The sequence below is a fragment of the Cuculus canorus genome, chromosome 3, assembly GCF_017976375.1.
Source record: "Cuculus canorus isolate bCucCan1 chromosome 3, bCucCan1.pri, whole genome shotgun sequence".
Classification (NCBI taxonomy): domain Eukaryota; kingdom Metazoa; phylum Chordata; class Aves; order Cuculiformes; family Cuculidae; genus Cuculus; species Cuculus canorus.
Genome location: NC_071403.1, coordinates 70,401,795 through 70,424,678, shown reverse-complemented (window position 1 = coordinate 70,424,678; position 22,884 = coordinate 70,401,795). Strand labels below are relative to the sequence as shown.

At 45.0% G+C, this 22,884-nt stretch overlaps 1 protein-coding gene across 1 annotated transcript in view; it reads left to right on the top strand.

Moving 5' to 3' along the window:
* The first annotated feature begins 12,655 nt into the window (after window positions 1-12,655).
* Window positions 12,656-22,884, top strand: part of LCLAT1 (lysocardiolipin acyltransferase 1) — a 108,917-nt gene continuing 98,688 nt past the window's right edge. The window contains exon 1 of the mRNA XM_054064168.1: window positions 12,656-12,826. The gene's annotated coding sequence lies outside the window, so the exon portion shown is untranslated. The remainder of the gene's footprint in view (window positions 12,827-22,884) is intronic.

The following is a 22,884-nucleotide window of genomic DNA, read 5'->3' as shown; positions in this document are numbered from 1 at the left end:
TCCGTCCTTTGCAGTCCGAACGCCACTCAACTGTGAACATACAGGTGAAGAAAAGCAGGAAGCATCTGTGTGTGTGCACAAGGGCCAAAATACACTGGAAACAGACACTACACTTTGCCTATCCGTCCAATGCTAAGCTCGGAGTTTGTTTCATCCCACTGCCACTCACACTGGCAAAAATAATCTGACTCTTGAGCTCACTTCAGTATTTTCCACATTTTTCAAGCAGCTGTCAGATGAAACTCTCAGTATTTGTAAATGGCTGTTGAAATTTTTAAAAATGCAAGAATTGCACCATTTTAAAAGTGCAAAATTGCTCTTGTAAGCTATTATAGACATTTTTGTTACTACCTCAAATGAAGCCCATGTTGTTATTGAAAATGTTATAGCTGAAGCAAGGGGTGGAACTTTGTTACTTCAGACAAGGTAAACAAACAGGGATACCACAGGAAAGGCCATTAGCTCTTATAAAGATTCATTCCTCCGAAGTAGTCTTGAAGGTATATATATATATTGATACCAGGTGACTGCATCTGTGTATATGGGATACAGGCTGGATACGCAAACCTGAACTACATCCATATATAAAAGTGAAGGTGTTCATTGGAAAGTGGAACCTAATTGCAGGTTGCAAAGAAATTGTTTTAAATATCTTCAGAAAATCTGGAGGAGGCTGGATTGTGACCATGAGTCTGAGAACTATAACAATGCCTTCTCCTAGGAAAAACCTAACCTATAAAGAAAAAAAAGATTGTGGAAATCCAGAAAAAGCTTCAACTCTGACCCATTTGGAAGCTAAAATAAGCCTGCGATATCCTGTTCTCTCACCAGGGAGCCATACTTATCACTGAATTGTTACTGCCAGCCAAAACACAGGTATTTATACATTCTGTACGATCCAAGGGCTTAACATTGCTGTCAACTGTTGACTTCAGCGGAGATGAATGAAAGAAACTTATAGGACTGCTGCAATCCAGGCTCTTCCTGCTGCATGTAATGACCCCAGGAATATCTCCTATGTGCATCATTCCTGTCTGTTGTGGAGCTCCAAGGGCATCGTGCAAACCCTACAGCATAGGCGTCACCACTGCTGAGTTCCCCAGCACCTGCTGCCAGCCGCCAGCTGCTCAGCAGGGAACAGCTACATGGCATAGGAGCTTACACTTGGATGGGTGCCTTCCGGAGAGAAGGAGGGAAAAGGGAGAAAAAGACAGAAAAGTATAGAACTAGAAAGAAATGCTTGAATATGAGTGGCAAATATGAGTCCTGTTCCTCACTGAAACTGCCCAGACAGACTCTCTTACCTCTGTTCCCATCACAAGGTGTGGTTGGACAGCCAGGAGAATGGCTGGATGTGTTATCCAAACACTGAACAATGCTTTACACCACTCCGCTGTCACACTGACCAGTCACAGCTTCCCTCAGCACCAGCTGCATGTGGTGGAGGGAGAGATGAGCAAATCTGCCTGGATAAATGCCCATGGACAACTTGTGTTGTCTCTTTGCTGCTGTTTGGACTCCCTCTGTCTTTTCCATGTAGTTTCCTCCTTCAGTCCTGACTCCCATCCTACTGCTTCTTGCTCAGGAGTCAAGCCCATGTATCACTTTAATGGGTGTTTTTAGGAAAGGAGAAAGTGCCTCCCTTTCCCACAGAGAAGGTAGGTTTAAAAGGTCTCAGAAGGATTCTCCTGGGTTTTCTGAATATGTTTCTGGGTTTAGGACAGGCAGGAAAAAGGCTGTAATATGCAAAACCTGGAAAATATCCAAATGCTTCACGTTTAGCATTTTCCACATACATCTTCCCAGTAACTTCTAACTCCACAGCTTCATCAGGTTCTTCCTCCACCTCTGCCCATAGGCTCTACAAGGAGGTAAGAGTTTGGTAAGTGCACAGAGTGGAAAGGCAGACAACACCCCAACGCCAGCTTGTTGATAACTGGAGGTGGGTTGATGGCACACTGCTGCCTGAAATCCAGCCTCGCAGTGCTGTGCCCCATGGCCTGATTTGTCCTGGGGGTGATGTGGAGCATCGGTACATGCAGTCACCAGGTCTTCAGGTAGCTATGCAGGCAGATAGGAGCAATTCCATCCACAGCACCGGCAGGAAAGTTGGTCTCCTCCATTGCTGTCTTGGGTAGGAGTGCGCACTGATGCTGACCCCGGTGATGTGCTGGAACCACAGGGCTCTCCCTGGGGACCTTTTCACTAGAGAGAGGGAAGGGAGCGATGTGGAACCCTGCCAACAGATCTGAAAAAAGAGGTCTTTTGCTCATTATCTGGATGTATATTGCCATTGCAGATTTCACCTGGCTTTATGGTTGTGCTCCCTCTTGCCTAATAAAGATATGGGAATGCAAATGAGTAGAGGAAATCTATCTCTTAAAGATCTCTCAGGGAGGGTATGTTTGGTTTTCTCAGCTTTCTAAGTGGAGACTGGAATTTAGTCCTTTATCAAAAGAGGCCATGGGTCTATTAAACCCAGACATTTTCTCTGCTGTTAGCCACCTGGCACAAAGTTACATTAATTATATCAGATGCATTTTCTCAGATTTCCCTGCTTCTATTGAGAGTGCAAGGCTTGAACCTGGCTGACTGTTCAGAAATGCAATCTGTCTCACTCCCATCTCAGTTCTCTGATTAATCAGGTGACAGATCCTGGTGGGAGGTATGGCATGGGGATGAAAACGGGCAGGTTGCAAGAGAGAAGTGTGGCAGGAACGGCTCAATTCTGTTAGTGCAGAACCCCCAGGTCTGTGCATATGGGACAGTGAGCTGACAGGCACCATACCGGCAGACTGTGAAGGACTGCATGGCTTGGACCTTGGCTTATGGAGCAATGAGAAAACTTCTTAAGTGTACAAGTAACTCTCTACCTTCCTCTTAACACTCAACAGACAGTTTTGGGCTTGACATTGTGAGAATGATGGGAATGGTGAAGAAGATGTTGCCTTGATCTGGAGAGGGAAGAACAGAAAGGAACGAGAGGTGGGAGAGATGCTATGTTTATGACACTAAATATGAGACTTCTCTATGTCCCTAGCAAACTCCACAGCATGGCGAGCCATCATCTCAAGCCCTGCAGTACCACTCATGCAAACTGGAGTGTATGGCTTTTTATTACTTTTCCTTGTGTAGTTTCTTGCATTTTTTTTTTGCTAAGGGTGACTTTAAACCTGGGCATGTTAAGCTGTGGGCCAGGCTTCAGTGGAAACTTACTCATTTTTTCCTGGAAAGGAGCTGTGTTAATTTTTATCTCCATCCAGACATGAATTACGTAGAAGTCACAGTGACAAAACCAGGTCTTGGTAGAAAAGAAAATCATTGTCATGCTTGAAAGAGAGAAGGACAATAATAAGTCACAGTTAAAAAGGGAGAAAAGGAAAATATTATTTGACCTTGTTCTTTCAAGATGAGACTCGGGCATGAAGCTGTATTGTAGGCTGAAACTCTTCCATTTAATGACAAATCTTCTGACATGCTCCCACCAGCTGCTTCTGCAGATTGGAAATGAACAACAGGGACGAAATATGGTATTTTCTTACATGATGCAACAAGATGTTGTACTTCCTGACCACATATAAAATGAATTTACAACGGAAACATGCCAGAAATGCCTGAGGGGAACACTCACCATAGCAGAACACTAAGTCTTTTTTTTCCTCCAGCACTGAATAATGGGACTGAATGTCATTTTTCTTAAAGCAAGCCCAGTATGGGTGGCTGGAGAGTGAGCTCAAGGTTCCATGTTTCACATCGGGAAAAAGCTTTGGTGTAATCAGATCTCATCTGCACACACGTCCCCTGTCACATGCACTATGGTAACTCTCAAGGTTATTTATTGCAACGGATCCCTACAGCGATGACATTAGGAAATTAATATTATTACTATGAATAATTGGGTCATTTTCTCTGCTTCTAGTTATTCTTTTTTTTTCTGTTAATATCTACATGTCAATGCTGTTCATTGCAGGAGAGACTGGGAACATTTCACACTATTTACAGTGGGTAGTTTTAATGTCCTCCAAGCAAAGGAGAAAATCCAACTTGACTCCCCTTGGCCTTGAAGCTACGCAACAGATTTCTAAAATATTTAAGCATGAGGCTACTAAGTCTCTGTCAAGGTCACTGTGACCTATAAAAACAATCCCACTGATTTCATTAGGCTGAAAAGACTGGAGCAATCAGAGCTGCCTGTTGCAACAAAGAACGGAGAAGAGGGATAGCCAATCTCGTAATGCAAGGTAAACAGTAAACTGACCCACAGCAAGAACGGCAGAGTGAAGCAATGGCCGTTGGAGAGCTGTGCAGGGAGAGGGGCGGATTCAGGTGCTCGTTGTAAGAGTGCAAACCTCCCTTTTGGCATAAGGAATGCTTTACACTTTACACAGGGAACAGGAGAAACCACCACTGAAGAGTAAGTTGAGAGACCTGGAAGATATTAATTCCTTGGTGAGGGCTCCTTGCCTTGGTGTCAGATCTTCCACAGCGATGCACATATGCTTTCCCAACCACAATGCTATCCAAAACTTCCATCCTGGTTAACATTTCATCATTCACACTCTGGGAATTATCATTTCCTCCAGACATGCTGACTAAGTTCATTGTTTATTGCTCACAGCATGTCAGAACTGCTGGTTTTACTTTGGATTGCAAGATGTTTGGAAAGCCACATGCTTTTCTGAAGCTGGCTTGGTCTCCTCTGTGCCAGCCTCAGCTGCTGCTGTGCTCGCTTTCGCCCAGAACACCAAATCCTGTCCATGATTAGCCAGAGCAAAGGAGAGCATCAGATTGAGACTGACCAAACAGCATTGGATTTCATGTAATCACAGCCAATTCTTCCTGGTAGTCACAAGTACAACCTTTCCAGCAGAGGTGGGTGGTGCTTTTCTGACTTGCTGCCCACCAAACCCATGCATAAGCCTGTCCAAGGAGCAGGCCAGGGAGAGTGATCCAAAGGTGTGACCATTGTGCCATTCCCTGACTCAGGGGAGATTACATGGCACAGATGTTCTTGAAGGCACAGGACACATCCCCCACAGGATGGAGGTCCCTCTGCATCGAGTGATTGCTCCCGAGGTAGGGACTAGTCCAGACCAGGGAGATAGTGCGGAGAGGTGGTGGGTTTGTTATCACTGGAAAATCCACACCTGGTTTGAAGAGGTTTTGGGGATGGCAGAAAACTCCTGAGGACCACTGGTGCTGATGACGAACAGCAGCCTGACCATGAAGGCCTTGGGCGGGTGTGTGCTGCCGAAATTGCTGCCTTTCCTTGCTCCCCACCGGTACCTCACTCTCTCTAGTGTCTCTGCCTTGGCCTGACAAGCCCTGTAGATGTGACCCATCTCTTGAATCTTGCTATCCCGCCTTTTATTTGTCTCACATTGAGTCTGTCCAAGTGATTAAACAAAAGACATATATTTACTATTGTTGTTGTTTTTACTGTGCAATTGCGATGTCCTTTCTTAGGGTTTTTCTTTTTCTGTGAGGAATAAACTCTGGAAACTTGGATAGGATCCTTTGGCTCACACTCAAAAAGGTAATAAAATCCTGGGAACCCAAAATGCATCTCTGCTGTTTTCACCAAACTTCTTTCCCATCCTGAAAAATGTGCTTCTGAGTTCTGATTTGTTTCTTGTTTTAGGAAAGATTTCTCCCTGACCTGCCAGCTTTCCTCCTGCTCAGCAGACCTGGGCATTTGAGAGGCTGTGACCAAGGGCTCAGAGGGCTCTGTGGACCTTACTTCTGCTCCTTGCAGCATGCCTGACTCTCCCTACAGTTAGAAGGAAGCCACTTATTTCCTCATTGCTCCAGGTTCTCCCTCTGCCACCTTATAATATAATGTTTACTTACCTTTTCAAAGCATTTTAAATCTGCAGAGGAATGCATTATAGAAGTGCATTAATGTTATTGCTGTTCTCTGTTGTGTAACTTTGAGAAATGGCTTACATAAGGCAAGTTCCTCTGTCTCCTCTCTGACCCCCATCCATTGTCCCAATACCACTGCCTCCTCCCACAACAGCAATAACTAAGCTGCAGTTTCGCAGTATCCTCCTCAGGCTCCTACCCAGATCTTGGGGAATAACCATCCAGTCCCCTCTATATCGGTTCAGAGATGGGCAGCTTCGGATTCAGATGTTCTGCTGCCTCTCTCTGTGCACCTCTGTTGAACATGATCACATCAGAGTCCCAATCCATGTTTTCAGAGGCTTCAGAATGACTTGTATCCCAAAGCCCCTTGTCCTTCCATCTCTAAAGTACCTGATCAACAACAAAGCTGGATATTTCCTTATAACTAGGACATAGTTTTATCAGAAGGACATTTGTAATCTTTTGCCTCCACACTCTCTCGGGCGCAGCTTTCACAAGCCAAGCACAGTAGGACCCATGAGAGCAGTCAAGCAGTGACCCAAAGCAGACAGTATTCTGATGGTGTGGTGGGAAGACTGAAGCTCCTGATGAGAATGACATGGCTGAATGCTGATGTGCTACTGACTGTGAACTGCTTCCTCGGAACAGTAGTTTTCTTTTTAGTAGGTAAGGAACTTTTTTGTTCCTTTTTTTTTCTGTCACACCAAAACACCTACTTTCGGTGAGACCAAAGGCTGTCAAAACAGCAGGTACTTGAACTAACACCACCAAGTAGGAGCTTTCACTTAAACAGATTGGCAACAGAAATCAAAAGGTGCAAACCAGTGAGACTCCTCCATGCTCTTCCTCGTCTTTCTCCTCCTCCTTTCCCAGAGGAAATTGGTCCGCACCCTTGCCGTTTTCTGTGAAAGAGCTGCCAGGTTTCAGGCTAGAGGTGACTGCATTTTAGAGACCAGCAAATGCGCTGCTGTACTGCTGCCAGGGACAGATCTCATGTGCATTTGCCTTGGCTTCCCAAACTGCTCCACTGCACTTCAGCAGCGCAACTCCAGCCTGACCCCAGCATAAGAGATCTGAGCCCATTCCACTATTTTTTGGCATTCAAAAAATGTTAAGTGTGTGTCTTATAAAAATGCATCTGTACATTCTGCCATCCTGTTAACTCCTGCTTCACAGGGGAACTTGCTCTCTCCTGGCTAATTATTTAGATGACTGGTGACTAATAGAAGCAATTTGTTGGAAACATGCTGTTCCCGACTGACCAGCAGCAAATTGCTAATGACTGATATTAGAATGACCATTCTCCACAGAGGAACAGTTGAGAGCCCACTGTGCACTGCACTGATCATGTTTAACACCCTCTCTCACTCCCTGATACTGGTACCTCCTGTTAATCCTGGCTCCCACATCCCTCCTTTCCCTGGCACCTCCATAAGGGTGAGCACACCGAAATACAACAACCACCTATTTGTTTACATAAACACGAACTGTGATTTAAAACACTTCACGACTGTGACCTTATAAACTCAATGGACAAAATAGTAAAAATAAGAATGCACTGTGGGGAGCAATTCTGCACTGCTCAGGAGAGGGATTGTAGAACTTAATAGATCATTTCCATTGCTGAAATTTCTGAGTCATGATGAATGGAATTACTTAGTATTTGAAACAGGAGAGGGGCACATTTAAAAAGACTGGAGAGGACTGCAGTGCAAAATCCTTGCCCTATAAAAAAGGCTGCCTTGGTTTTTATTGCCCCTGTGAGGAGTCTCTCGTGAACCAAACAGCAACTAAATCAAATAAACATTTCTGAATTAAATCTATCTTCTCTTCAGCTTTGGGGACTTCAAAAAACACAGTAATTTATTGAATTCCCTTTCATGGCAATACGTGCAGATGCCTTTTGTATGTGAAAGCAAAAACATTTAAACTCATACTGTTTCCCAGATCAGCTAAATCCATTCTACCACCTGTGCCAGTGACTTTGTTTGCAGGGCAGTAAACAGAGGCTTTTATTGTTTGCTGTTCATGGGGCTGTGCACAAGAAGAAGCTTAGTCTGTCTCCAGAGATATACACCAACCTCACTGGCACCAGAAATATTACACTAGCTTAAATCAGTGCAGGCTTTCCATGCTGTCACTGCCACCTCGGCTTTGATTTGGCGACAGCAATCTCTGCTCGCTGCTGTGCTGATACTCTTTTGAGTGACAGCCCCTTCTCTACTGCTGTTACTGGAAGAAAAAGCTAACAAGTGCAGCTCAGCTATGTTCTGAACAGTTAGGAGATTCCCACACCTAAGGGGTATGTGGGCTTAGATGTTTTGTTTCCTTTCAAGCAAACGGAGAGGTGAAAAACTGTATGTGGGCTTGTCATATCCTTATCTCGAACCCTCCAGGAAAGTGAAAGTGAGAAGGTGAGTGATCCAGACATCGAGTAACTGAGCTCTTCTCACAGGCACTGAAATCTGCTTAGAAAACCCATGAGAGAGGAAAAATCCAGGTGAATATGAAATACTGCAGTTTTGGCAAATGAGCTGTATGAGGGGTGAGAAGACAGGAGAGGCCCTTCTCCCTGGGCAGAGGTCTGAGGGGAGCATCTTGTGACCTCCATCCTCTTGCACTTATGAGCCCTTCCCATCTTTCCCTTTCTGCCACGCAATCCTTTCCTTTTCCTCTTCCTCCCAGTCATTCAATTCACCATTTTATAACATCTCGGGGGCTGATTCTACAATTGCTGACATGGTATAGGAGCACTAGAAAGGCAATTAGCATGTTCTGATTTGATTTTAGGAGGTGAACAGCCATGTGAAGAGCAGGACCTTGGCAGACCCATAAGCAGCCTGTGGGTCACAATTTGAAAACCTTCTGATGCAAGCACAGCCCAGGTCATTTAGTATGAAGACCTTCTATAGAGTCTCCTCATTCATGTGACTGGGGATTTTGCAAGCAACAGGAGAACAGGAGTTTTCTTTCACTGGTTTTTGGCAGTTCCAGGGAGGAGTGGCTGCCTGCTTAAAGATGTCTTACATATTGCTTATCTTCTCTTTCCTCTTGAGTGCCACAGGTCTGCTGTTTCCCCCAGCTCAGCAACAGACCCAAGGGGACTTAGTCTATGAGTAAAACACAGATCTGAGCCATAGTGATTGAAACCCAAAACGTTTTGGGCATCCTGCTGTTGTTAGCGACACTGGGTTCAAATGCTTTCCCTCCTCTCTGTCTCCCCTTTCTCAGTGGCTTCTTATGAACTCCATGATGGCCATTAGTGAGCCAGACAAGCTATGCCAACACAGCATGGGTGGAAGGGTCCCACCATAAATCATATCACTAAAAATGTTTTGCAATGACTACCCCAGCTGTAATCAAAAAGTTTCCCTGTGCTACTCTCAACACCTTAGATTCTTCATTCTATGCATTTCCAAATCCTGACAGTGAATGGTTGGTAGTTCCTCTTATTTCCTGTTTTTGCTTTCTCTTTCTCAGGTGCTACCACATCCAGAAAGCCTGAATCATTAATGTCATCCCTTCCAAAAAGCTTTCGCTGACATTCTTCCCAACACCGTCCCCCCAAATCAACTATTTTTTTCAGCCTGTTTTCCCACATGAATATTGCTTATCTGGCCATGCTGCCTTTCAGTCTGGCTGCAAGTCCCCCTTCAACAGCTTTTGAGCATTTTGGATGAATTGCAGTCACTTTTGATGGCAGGGCAGTAGTCTCAGAAACAATTGTGTTCCCACGAGGTCTGCTAACAGAGACAGCACACCAGAGGAGAGAGAATAAAACTCGTGCCCCCACTGAGCAAACATTATTGTTTCCCTTGGCAGCTGATACTCACTGGCCAGCTCGCACCAACCACTTCTTGCACCGTGGACTTGTGGTCTGCGAGGTGGAAGGAGAAGATGAAATCAATGCAGTGAGGATGGAGGTGGGATACAGGGAGCATGTTTGTTGGTAATCAGGCCTGGCTGCTTCCAGCTCTCCCCACAGGAATGGCTTTGTGGCTAAATTAAACCTATATTATTTTATTTCAAACATGTTGAAAGTTTGACTTTAGCCTCCAATGGCTTTATTTCTGTGGAGGTAAAGCCAGTACCTTAACATTATTTTAACAAAGCCTTCTGAAATGAACGAACATTTCCAGTCAGCCGGATTCTTCCTTTTTGCTGAATACTGAACATTCTTTTCTTCCCCTCACTGTTGTCTTTGGCTGTAGGAATTGTACTTTCCACTTTCCCAAATACTGTAAGGGCATTGTGAATGCCTGTATTTTTATTGAGCAGAGCTTTTGCTTTCTAACAAAATGGTTACGCTAACTCACCTCATGCAAGGCCAGTGTTCCATAAATGACTGTAAAGCACGAGGGGCTTATCTACTTCACTTGTGCAACTGCAACTGAAAATTAAACTCTCCTTTGTGTTTTCTAATAGAGTGCCGTGCTGAGTGGCTGGAAAAGATGTCATGTTCTTTTCCAGTCAGCTGCATGTTAATGTGGTAGAGAAAATGATCTCTCTACAAAGAGCACAAAATTGCTTTGAGGTCCTTAAGGAAAACAGGAACACAATTACTTGTTACAGTCTATCTTAGCAAATCATTTTCCCCACACTTGTAAGTAAAATATCTTAACTGGAAGTTTATACAGCCAGGTGGTGGCATGGTAAGAAGGAGAGCTGTAGTGTTTCATGTTTTCTAATCAAATTACACACTTTGATTACTATCTCAGCAGGGAGAAACTGTTGTTATTCCTACTACACGGATAGGAGAATGAAGCGATTTGTCCAGGCTCACCCTAGAAATGGCAGAGTAGGCTGCAGGAAGTTTCTACCCTGCATTTTAGTGCTTAGAGGTACACACTGGAGCATGAAAGAGCCTTACTTAGCTACAAAATCATCTTCAATGTTTTACTAATCTATTTTCGCATTAATTTCTTCCATATAGAGAGCTTCAACCTGGGAGACATGTTACCACACACATTCTTTCCTGTTATCACTTAACAAAACTGATGAAACGAGCTGTGACTTCCGTGTATTACAAGTACCAAAAGCCATCCACAAATATGACCACAGTCTTGCCTCTCTCACCTTCCTGTACAACTGCAGCTCAATTATTTGGAGACAACTTCTCATTTACCCTTCCAGGCTTACACCAAGAGGACTACTGCAGATTCCATCCCTGCAGATGGCTTGGGCCTGCTTCAGTTTTGCACAGGTACATAAGGCAATGAATTTTCATTGATTAGTTGTAGGCACCTCAGAAGAGCTTCCAAACTAACTGTAGCGTAAAAGAGGGATCCCACTAGGGAGTGGCTGTGGGGCAATGTATCCCTGAAAGACATACGGGACTAGGTTTTACCCTGGTATTTGTGCTTTGCAGGAGTTTTGCAAAGGCACATGTTCACCTGTGCATGTGAAATTGTTGTGGGGTCATAAAAAGCCCAGGCCGCTTTGGTCCTAATCCAACAGTTCCAGTCAGCCAGGCATGGACTCACTTTGGTTTTACACAAGAGTAAAACTTTACTTAAAGACCTCTTGGAGTTTTCCTTCTTGGATTGGGGGTTTCACTAGGTTTGTTTGCTTCATAAAAACATAGAAGTTGGAAGAGTATGAAAAGGTTAACTGCCTCGGCAGTACAGCATGGAGCAATAAAAGCTGAAAATGTAGCCAGTTTCAGAGAACATCAGGAGAAAACATCTCCTCAGGGCTGTGGAAATGGTGCCATGGCCCTTTTCCACTTCTCTTGCACTCAACAGGCTGTTGTGTGATGAAACCCATGGTTAACAGCAACAGGGTTTTCCATTTCGTGCAGCACTGTTGGGATAAAGAATCGTTGTCCGTTTTTAGCTAATAACTAAACTAAGCCGAGCACTTTTCCTTTCCACGTGCCCCAGCCACTCTCTTTCACAGCTGCCCCAGGGGAGCAAAACAGTCCCACCAGAACATGGTCTCGCGGACACCAAAAACCCTGGCTGAAATCTTGTTTTGGGGTGAGCCAGGGTCTGAGCTCCCAGATGGGACCCATGGGGCACCCCGGCTTTTCAGAGAGAGGAGCCAAGGGCAGTGAGTCTGGATGTAAGGGGGAGTGTGGGTGTGAGTGTGAGGGTGTGTGGGTGTGAGGAGGGGGTGCGGATGTATGGGTGTGTAAGGAGGGGGTGTGGGTGGGTGTGTGGGGTGTGTGTTAGGAGAGGGTGTGGATGTGAGGAGGGAGCACATATACGGCATGGGTGTATGGGTGTGTAAGGAGGGTGGGTGGGTGTTTGGGGAGGGGAGTGGGTGGGTGCATGTGAGAGGGGTGTGTGTTTAAGGAGGGTGCGTGTGTCAGGTTGTGAGTGCATGGGTGTGTAAAGAGGGTGTGTGAGTGTGTGTTTGTGTCTGTGTGTCTCTCTGACTGCCTGTCTGTGTGTCTGTGTTTCTGTCTGTGGGTCCGTGCTTGCCTGTGTGTCTGTGTGTTTGTGTCTGTGCCCGTCTGGGTTTGTCTGTGCATCCGTGTGTCTGTGTGTGTGTGTCTGCATCTGTGTGTCCATCTGTGTGTCTCTGTGCCTGCCTGCCTGGGTGTGTGTGTGTGTCTGTGTGTGTCTCTCTGTGTGTCTGTCTGCCTCTGTGTCTGTGTCTGTGTCTCTGTGTGTGTGTGTGTGTGTGTCTGTCTGTCTATCTGTCTGTGCCTCTGCGTCTGTGTGTGTGTGTCTGTGTCTGTGTGTCCGTCTGTCCGTCTGTCTCCCTGTGTCTGTCTGTCTGTGTCTGCGCCTGTCGGTCTGTCCGTGCTCGGCGCTGTCCCTTTAAGCCCGCGCCGCGCGGAGCCGGAAGCGCTGGGGCCGTGGCTGCCGGGGCGATGGCGGCGGCCCTGCGGCGGCGGGACGGGGCCGCGCTCCGCGGGGCGGCGGCTCCCTGAGCGGGGCGGGACCGGACCCTCCTCCTCTTCTCCTTCACCTCCTCCTCCTCCTCCTCGCCCGCCTCCCCCCCGGCTCAGGTGAGCGCGGGCGAGACGGGCCGAGCCGCGGCCTGCTGGGGGCCCCTGCGCCCCCCGCTCCCCGGGCACCGCCGGGCGGGGAGAGCGGCCGGGACCGCCCCGGGGTACGGGGCGTGAGCGACAGCGGGGCTGCGTGTGTGTCTGCCTGCGTGTGTGTATGTGTGAGAGGGTGTGCATGTGCACGCACGTGTGTTTTCTGTCTGTGTGTGTTCGCGTGTGTGTGTATCTGCGTGTGTTCTGTCTGTGTGTGTCTCTGTCTGTCTGCGTGTGTGTGCTTGCATGTGTCTGACTGTGTTCTGTCTGTCTGTGTATCTGTGCCTGTGTCTGTCTGGCTGTCAGTGTGTCTGCGTGTGTCTGTGTATCTGTGTGTGTGCGCGCGTCTGCGTATCTGCATGTATATGTCTGTTCTGTGTGTCTCTGTGCGTGTGTCTCTGCGTGTGTGTCCACGTGTCTGCATGTCTGTGTCTGTGTGCATGTCTCTTTTTGTGCATGCATGTGTGCGTGTGCATGTATTTGTGTGTGTATGTCACTTCTGTGTGGGGGTCATTGTGTCTGTGTCCCTCACCATGCCCTGCACACGCAGAGTCAGAGGGTTCTAAATGTGTTTCCTGCCATCACCTTTCCCGGTGGTACCAGCAGTGCTGCTGTCCTAGAAGGATTTGCACTCTGGCAGAGCTGTACTTTGACCAGAGTGGTCTCTTGTGTGAGGAATGCAGGACACGTGTCAGAGCCAGGCGTGTGGTGTTCAACAGCCAGCCTGTCCTGAGCACAGATGTGGCCATAGGAATCTGTGCCACGGAATCACAGAATGACCTGAGCTGAAAGAGACCCACAACGATCATCGAGTCCAACTCCTGTCCCTGCACAGGACAATCCTGGCATTCACACTGCGTGTCTGAGGGCATTGACCAAATGATTTTTGAATATTGTCAGACTTGGTGCCGTGAGTGCTTCCCTGGGGAGCCTGTTGCAGTGCTCCGCCACCCTCTTGAGTGAGGAACCTTTCCCTAATATCTAACCTAACCCTCCACTGGCACATATCCATGCCATTCCCTTGTGTATCATCCCAGTGACAAATACTGGAGTTAAGCAGCCTCACATTCGTCCTTGTATGTGCTCACCACAGCATGGTCCCTGGGAGTCACCAGACTCTTCTAATTCCCACTTACACCACGTGCAGAGTGGTTTGTGCCCAATAACAGGCAGTGTATTTTGCATATTGATTGCAGAGTGTTGCCCTGTCTGACTTAATTCACACTGGCTGCCTCTCGTTTTGAAGCCTACTTGCTGCCTTTGGACCCCTGGACTTACCGGGAGCAGAGCACTTACACAGCAATATTTTAATGTTCCTTGGGTGTAAATGTTCCGCTCTAGTACAGAGAGATCAACAGATGGGCTTTTTTACCTTCTTACTTTACAAACAGGGCAACTAGGATTAAAAAAGGAGCAAAGCTAAAGTATGTCTTGAACTCAGAAATGAAATGTTGGCTTTGTAGTCATATTTTATAGCACTATGTAAAAGTCTGCCTGTGAGCCATTCCTGGCAGGTGCACCCTCCACCTGCTCAGCAAACCAAGGTGCGATTCAGCAGTGTGGAGATGCAGTTTGTTGCTTGGGCTGTGGCTAGAGAGCGTGGTCTCACTCCTTCATTGTCCCTGTCTGTGGGCTGCTGCTGCTCTCTCTGTAGTGGACTGAGTGGTTGGAGGTTTGCAGAGGCAATGGATCTAACAGATTTGTGGGAATAGCTTGCTGTCAGTTGGAAGCTATTCGAATGAGCGTTTGAGCCTGTGTAAGTGGAAGCTGTTTATTCTCCTGCACCAGCTCCGTGGGTTAAGTATAATGTGAAGTGACCTCGAAAAACCGAATCTCAGATTGGTCATTCCGAAAATAAGGACTGCACTTAAAACTTCTGGAGAGTTTGGTTTAAAAAGTGTCAGCCATGTGTAGGGAATATGTGGCAAGAGTGAAGGGAGTGTCAGTCTGTTAAGGAACTTTCCTATCTTTCCAACCTTTTACCGAAAAGTAAATTGCTCCCGAAAGATGGTTCTGCATTTCAAAGTCCCTGCTGCTGCAGGGCACAGGGAGATGCGAGCACAATGTTAGCAGACTTCTTGAGATGTAGACTTCAATCTGACAGCAGGCTTAATTTGGTTGTTTGGTTTTTGTTGTTGTGATTTTTTCCCCCTCAAGGATTCCTTGAAAACAAAACTTTTTTCAGCTTGCTGCCTTTAGACGTGCTTTTGAAATTTTTGCATCTGTTAAACTCCCATGACTCCTGAGGGGCTTGGGAGGCATCATTTGGGGTAATACCTGCTATTTATGTGATTTTAGGTATCAAGGGAACAGGTACTGCTTTCCTTCCAGTGGTTCTGAAAGGTATTGCTTAATCTCACATGCTTTCTCACCAAGTTTGGGTGATCAGCCCAGTCAACATGGGTTTACAAAAGGCAGATCTTGCCAAACTAACCTGATCACCTTCTATGACAAAATCACTCTACTACTGGATGGGGGAAAGGCTGTGGATGTAGTCTTCTTGGACTTCAGTAAAGCCTTTGACACAGTTTCTCACAGCATTCTGCTGCAGAAACTGTCAGCCTCTGGCCTGGACAGGCGCACACTCTCCTGGGTTGAAAACTGGTTGGATGGCCGGGCCCAGAGAGTGGTGGTCAACGGAGTTAACTCCAGCTGGAGGCCAGTCACAAGTGGAGTTCCTCAGGGCTCAGTACTGGGTCCAGCTCTGTTCAATGTCTTTATCAATGACCTGGATGAAGGCATCGAGTGCACCCTTAGCAAGTTTGCAGATGACACTAAGCTGGGAGGAAGTGTCGATCTGCTGGAGGGTAGGGAGGCTCTGCAAAGGGATCTGAACAGGCTGGACTGCTGGGCCGAGACCAATGGGATGAGGTTTAACAAGGCCAAATGCCGGGTCCTGCACTTGGGGCACAACAACCCTATGCAGCGCTACAGACTGGGGGAAGAATGGCTGGAGAGCTGCACGGAAGAGAAGGACCTGGGGGTGCTGGTTGACAGCCGACTGAACATGAGCCAGCAGTGTGCCCAGGTGGCCAAGAAGGCCAACGGCATTTTGGCTTGTATCAGAAACGGTGTGACCAGCAGGTCCAGGGAGGTGATTCTCCCTCTGTACTCAGCACTGGTGAGACCGCACCTTGAGTACTGTGTTCAGTTCTGGGCCCCTCACCACAAGAAGGATGTTGAGGCTCTGGAGCGTGTCCAGAGAAGAGCAACAAAGCTGGTGAGGGGGCTGGAGAACAAGTCTTATGAGGAGCGGCTGAGAGAGCTGGGGTTGTTTAGCCTGGAGAAGAGGAGGCTGAGGGGAGACCTTATTACTCTCTACAACTACCTGAAAGGAGGTTGTGGAGAGGAGGGAGCTGGCCTCTTCTCCCAGGTGACAGGGGACAGGACAAGAGGGAATGACCTGAAGCTCCGTCAGGGGAGGTTCAGGTTGGATATCAGAAAAAAATTCTTCACAGTAAGAGTCATTGGGTACTGGAACAGGCTGCCCAGGGAGGTGGTCGAGTCGCCTTCCCTGGAGGTGTTTAAGGAACGAGTGGATGAAGTGCTTAGGGACATGGTTTAGGGAGTGTTAGGAATGGTTGGACTTGATGATCCAATGGGTCCTTTCCAACCTTGTGATTCTGTGATTCTGTGAAGTTTGTGATGGGTTTGCTGCTTTTATGGCATCCAGTGTATCTTCCTGTGGAAAGAAATCTGCACCTATTACTCTTCTCTTTTGATAACAGCTGCAGAGATGTCGTGAAAGTGAAAAGAAGAGACTGCCTAGTGAGCCTGTGTGAAGCAGTTTTGTGGATCGCCACACACTGCTTGTAGAAAGAGAGTTATTTTTTCTTAAAAATGCTGTAGTCTTTTATAAAAACTGAATGAAAAACTGTGTGAATAATGGAATTGTTCCTCTGAACTTCTGTGTCCCCAGGCTGACAGTCCCTGGGTGCTTTGATATATGAATGATAGACTGTGAAACGACAGAGCTGGTGGTCATCAGAAGAGTCAAAAGACAAGCAAAGACCAAAGCCTTTATGGGAGAACAAGAACTAAAACACAAACAAGCCACTGATTTCCCTTGGTAAATCATAGAATCATGGAATGGTTTGGATTGGAAAGGATCGTGAAGGTCAACCAATTGAACCCTCCTCTAGGAGCAGGGACATCTGAACTGGATTGCTCAGAGTTCCATCCAGCCTGGCATCGAGTGTTTTCAGGGATAGGGCCTCCAAGACAAAGACTAGCAGGCAGCACATTAACAGACAAGTACACACATTCATGATTTAAACAGGAATGGAGTTGCTTTGATTTCCTGAAATCCCGTTTCTGGCATCACTCTGGTGATGATTGTCGAGAATCCAGATCTAACTTACTGTTCAAAGTAACTGGAATCCATAGTGGATATACTGAAACAAATGTGCAGGTCTGAGGGTAGAGGGTGGTCATATTTCTTTCCTTTTAACCTTTGCATGGTCAGTATCACAGTGACTCCACCCAGATACAAAGGTTAGTGGCAGAGTAACAGCAACCATGCTGGTGAGCCATCACAGCCCTTAGGAAGATCCTCACTGCTGTTTGAAGGTAAAGTTGTGTCTGTATTCCTATGCATGAGAGCCTGTGTGAAACACCTCCGTGGCCACGGGTGCAGTTTGAACAGTGGTGAAAGTGCTGAGAATCTGCTGTGCAGCTTGGTCAGCTCCTGGAGTGACAGAGGCATCAGATAAAAGATTCAAAACTTTTTTCCCTCAAAGAAGATTCTTTATGTCTCTGTGATTAATTGCATATCACTTGGTAGCTTTGCTCCTAGGTTTCATTATGGTTACTCTTACCTAGTGTTGGTATCGATTTGTGACATTGATTCCCCAGTCTTCACACAAGCAGCCTGCATTTGCTTGGATCAGTACCAGCGTTGTGTGTTTGAATTCAGAAGATAATTGTGTATCTTGCAAATTACCCAAATGTTTCATCTTGAAACACTTAGAAATCCATTTTTGTTTCTCATAATTACACTGTGTAGTCAGACAGCAATCTAAAGTTAGGACAGTGCTTTGGCAGTGATACGCTTGTTGTTCTAAAATGAGTGCAGTTTTTGTGGTTAAATTTTCCTTTCATTTAAATATAGATTTTAATCAGTGTAGGCCAAACTTTTCCAACCATGTTTAAAATTAGCGTAAGCCATATTTTAAAAAAGTATGGTCTCCTAATGGGATTTTACTTGTGTAAAAAAATGTATGCAGAAGATAATGCTTTTAAGCTGATAAATGATTTTGAAGTGTTTAACAATTTATTTCATAGAACCATAGAATGGTTTGAGTTAGAAGGGACCTTAAAGAACATGTAGTTCCAACCCCCCTGCCATGGGCAGTGACACCTCCCACTATATCGGGCTGCTGAAGGCCCCATCCAGCCTGGCCTTGAACACTTCCAGGGAGGGACATAGTAAGGCTAAGTAACAGCAAATGTGCCAGTGACTAGGAAAGCTTCATTTCTCTACATTCTGCAGCTTGTGCTTTTACTTTTAAGAAACTCAAATAGAACACTTTTTAATTTCACCCTACTGTTCTTCCCCTAAACAGGACTAACTCTCACCCAGAATTTGTGTGGCCCAGTGGGAATTTCTCAAATGTTGGATCACTGAATAACAGTTACATGTTCTGTGGTCATTGAAAATCAGCTTTTAACTCCTGTGGTAGAATAAAGCCAGAAGGCAAGTAGTTACCACACACAGATCTGTGAAAATTAACCTTTCACAGTGAACCAAACTGCAGATGGGCTTCCAGCATTCCAGCTGTGGTTGGGACCTGGAGCTTGATCCTAGTGCTGCTGTGTATGTCTTTTAGATAGCGCTGGACCATGTACTCCAAGGAAGTCATCACTCAGTCCTTTAACAAAGCCAAGAAACACCAGAAATTTCTCAGAGCAAAGCCAGTAGAAGCAATGCTTACCTGTGAAATCTCTCTTGGGGGTCTGTCTTTTTTTTTATTTAACACTCCACTCATAGAAAGCCTCTTGAGTGCAACATCTCAGAAAGTGTGAGGGAATGCACTTATGACAAGGTTGTTGAGCCAGTCTGTTGCAGAGCCTGGTATGGTAAGGCTGATCATTTCCTCCAGCCTCCTGCACAGGCAGTTACTCTCATCAGGTCTTCCTTCTTCAGTATGAAAGCACTGTGTAATCTGTGAGTTCAGCTAGTGAATTCCCTTAGAACTGTTTTAGCCATTCCTTTCAAGGTCTCTTGCCCAGGGCAGTTGGTTTATTCTTGGGACAAGTACAGATGATGCACTGCCAGTGACCTAATTGTGTATGATTCATCATCAGATAGTGGAAACAATTAATGCCCTGGGAACTGGTGTGCGTTTTGTGTTTGGAAAAGGGGTGTTTGGTTTGGTTTAATCTCTCTTAAATAATTGCAAGCCATCTAGGAAGATGGAACATAATGTCCTGGGTGCATGTGATCCTTCTCAACTTTCAGGATAGACCGTTTTAGGGAAGGACCAGTCTTGTTACATTTTGTGGTTTCTCTGTGAATTGGACTGATGTTGCACTGGAGCTTCCTTAGATAAGTACTTGTGCGTCCCTCTGATTTACAAGTGTTTGCACTCATCCATTTCTGTCATTGACAATGACAGAGGTTGTCTCTCTTGACATTATGGCTTTGCTGGGAGAAGTCTGTTCTTTTCTTAGGAACATTGGGTTTAAATTTCCACTTGAATACTAAGTTTTAAATAAAATCATGACAGTTATCTACTATTTCCAGTGCTTGCACGGGTCTGATATTCGTTACAGAAGGGATACTCCATTATTTGACAGGTAAACGTAAAGCAAAATGTACTTAGAACAGTCATTTTTATAAAGACTACTTGCCTAACTTTATTCTATAAGTGTTGGGCATGGAGAATGAGGCTCCATTCCAATCAAAGGTGTCAGTGCTGTGAGCAGAATGCTAACAGGAGTTTGCACGTTAGGAAGAAGGAGGGATCACATTCCCCTCTCCTTCATTGCTGAAGTTTGGAAACATGTAATTTATTCATGAATGTGAAATAAGCAAACCTTAAAACACAGGGAAACCCTCTGGTAGCTGTGCATTTCAGTGGACATATTCGCTGATGTGCAGTAGTAACATAGGTGATGAAGTTTGCTGTGAGCATCATGAAATGACATCTTGACCAGGAGATATCCAGAAATGGAAAACAGTGGCTGCAAAATCTTCTTGTACTCGGAGCTCCACAGGCTGCAGGGTGTCTTAGAATGACAGTTTTCAGTAGTGCTGAAGTGATTGAATTTGGCAGAAGAATAATGTTTTAATGAATGTGTATACCATGGCAGGTGGGAAGCGGAATCAACAGCAGGCATTTCTTTGTCACTTGAAAACTGCTGTCACTGCCATAGCTCACCAGCCATTTAGCAAAACGCTTACAGCCTTGACAGGGATTGCGTGGTACAGCCTGCAGAGCAAATGCCTCTGATTGGCCTCAATATCCTGTAAAGGTACACTTTCCCGGCTTTTTGCATGTGGGGCCTTAGTTCTTCTGCATGAAACTGGTCCAAGTCTGCCAGCTCTTAAGGACTTGAGTTTTCGTGTAGGTACGGAGGAGTGACCCACCCTTAGGAGCTGCATCTTCTGCGTGACTCCAGCGCCTGTTCTTCTTCAGGAAAGATTACAGGATGCTGTTCTGCCAGTGTCAGTGCCTCAAGTGATGTTAATATTCAGAGTGCAGTTATGCAGAACTCTCATTTCTGCTTTGGGATCTGTTTGAAAAGGAACCATCAGTCTCTTGTTCTTAACTAGGTGATTGTTTTCTTCCTAACATCTCTCCCCTAAGCTGAACCTTGCTAAGAGTGGTCAGATTTCCCCCAGGCATGTGCTGAGGAGTGAGGCAGAAAAACACAGTTCATGTTGGAATGAGATCTGGAGAGAAGCAAAGCTGTGGGCAAGTATTTTTCCTTTTTCCAAATGTTAACCTCCAGCCACATTAATATTTCTACGAAAACATTATTGGGATAATTTAAAGCAAAGCTCTAGAACTGTTTTATCCCACATGGCATGAAATATTTCTGTTTTTTTTTTTTTTTTTTTTTTTTTCCTGGTGTATTAACTTCTTACACAGAAAGGAAATGAATTTTAGAAAGAATGTTGTACGTAAGCCATTTGAGACATTCGCTGTTAAGGAAATACCAGTTGTCAAGAAAGATGCAGCCAATGTTGAGTTATATTAAAAACATTGTAAAAGAAATATTTCTCAAGGAAAAGTGGATTGATTAAAACATTTTAACTATTTTTGCACTGGAAGAAGGCTAGGGCAGTTCTATATAAGCCTCTTCTAAATGCAAACATTGATAAAAGCTACCAATTTATTTTTTTTTCTGGACGAAGGTGGCTTAGTAAGTTGTTCCCTAATATAGAATAAAGACGTTTTCTTCTGACCACAATGTAACTAAAAAACACAAGAAAGAAAGACTGGGAGTCACTATACTTTATTGACTTCAAATTCTAAAAGCTTGCTTTTGTTGATTCTTCTTTGGGGAAAGAATTTGTTTAAAAAAGAAAATGGGTTATGCTTTAGGATTTTCAGATTAATGTTTTCAGTTGAAAATCAGTTCTTTTATGAGAAATTAATAGCCCTAGGAGGCATTTTTCTGCTTCTGTAGAGGAAAATAGTGAAGTGCACATAAAAAGATACATGGATCAGGCATGTGAAACACTGATTATGGTAGGATTTGCTCTTCCTTTAATCCAGTCCAGCCTGCTGGCTGTAAGGAGTTGCACACTGAATGTGCAGATTTACTGTGACAGTTTGTAACATAAGCTTGGGGTTTAATTACCACTTTGCTCTTTTCCATTTAATCTGTTGATGCTGTCGGATCTACCACATAGCACACACAGGACAGTTACACCTCTTTCCTTTCCAAGCAACGCTCCCATTAGTTCTTAATTTGGGTACAGAGACTGAAGGGGATGCTGAGATGTTATGGTTATGCGATCTTCCTAAATGTTGAGGTTTTGATATCGGAAAAACCTAAATATCATGTATAGGAATGTTGTGTCTTTCTCTGCTTCAGATGTCCTACTTTTCATTACAATTATTTTCTGGAAATGCATGAAAATCAGCGTGTTTTCTTTTGTTCCTTGAAGTTACCTTTCTCAAGGTATGTGATTGCTATTGAAATAAGCAGCTGTTCCCCAAAGCGCTCTCTACATTTGGCTTGTGATCTCAGATTTCATTAAAATACAAACAGAAACGGAGGTACCACGTGGTACGTTTTTTTTTTCAAGTCACCCACATCTCCACATTTGAATTGACAGACTGTAATTCCATTAACACATTACCTTTTTTTCCCCTTAAAAAAATAGCTGTTTTGCGAGATCTGTATTTTAGGAATGCCTTAAAGATTTAAGAAATGTGGGCTGTAAAACTCATGTTACTTGTTGCACATGCTTGACGTTGTATTCTGAACTGAACAAAGGACTGATAGTGATCGTCTGAATGCTTTGTCAGTTCAGTGCCGCACTCAAGACTTGGATTTTGCTTTTTAATTGATAAGCAAGATGTGTAACATTGTTAATAATAACAACACTGTGGTTCTTCTATTGAACAGTACAGTTTCAGGCTGGACACTTATAAAATCAAGAATGCAAAGCTTTCACAGCTGCAACTGAAGCTGATGGCATCAGTTACCTGTGCTTGTGATGTACTGCAAGGTGACAAATACTGTGAAGGAAACAAGCCTGGAAACCTTCCAGGTCAGGCAGATGCAACTCATGTACTTTGTGCTGTGGATTTGGAGCTGTAAAGATGTAACTAGAATCTGTTACTGACATGCAACAATTTCAGGTGGTGGTATAATGAGTGTAATACAAAGGGAAAAGGAAAAATAAAAAGGGTGTTTTGTCCTTTGATTTTAATTTGGGCTAATTTTAGCACTGCACTCTGAGAAGGGGTAAAAGAAACCTAAAGTGATTTTTCCCTGTTAACCCTGCTGTCAGAGCGTGTGTGTTGGGTGCTCCCATTTGAAAACACAAGCCAATCATCCAGGGA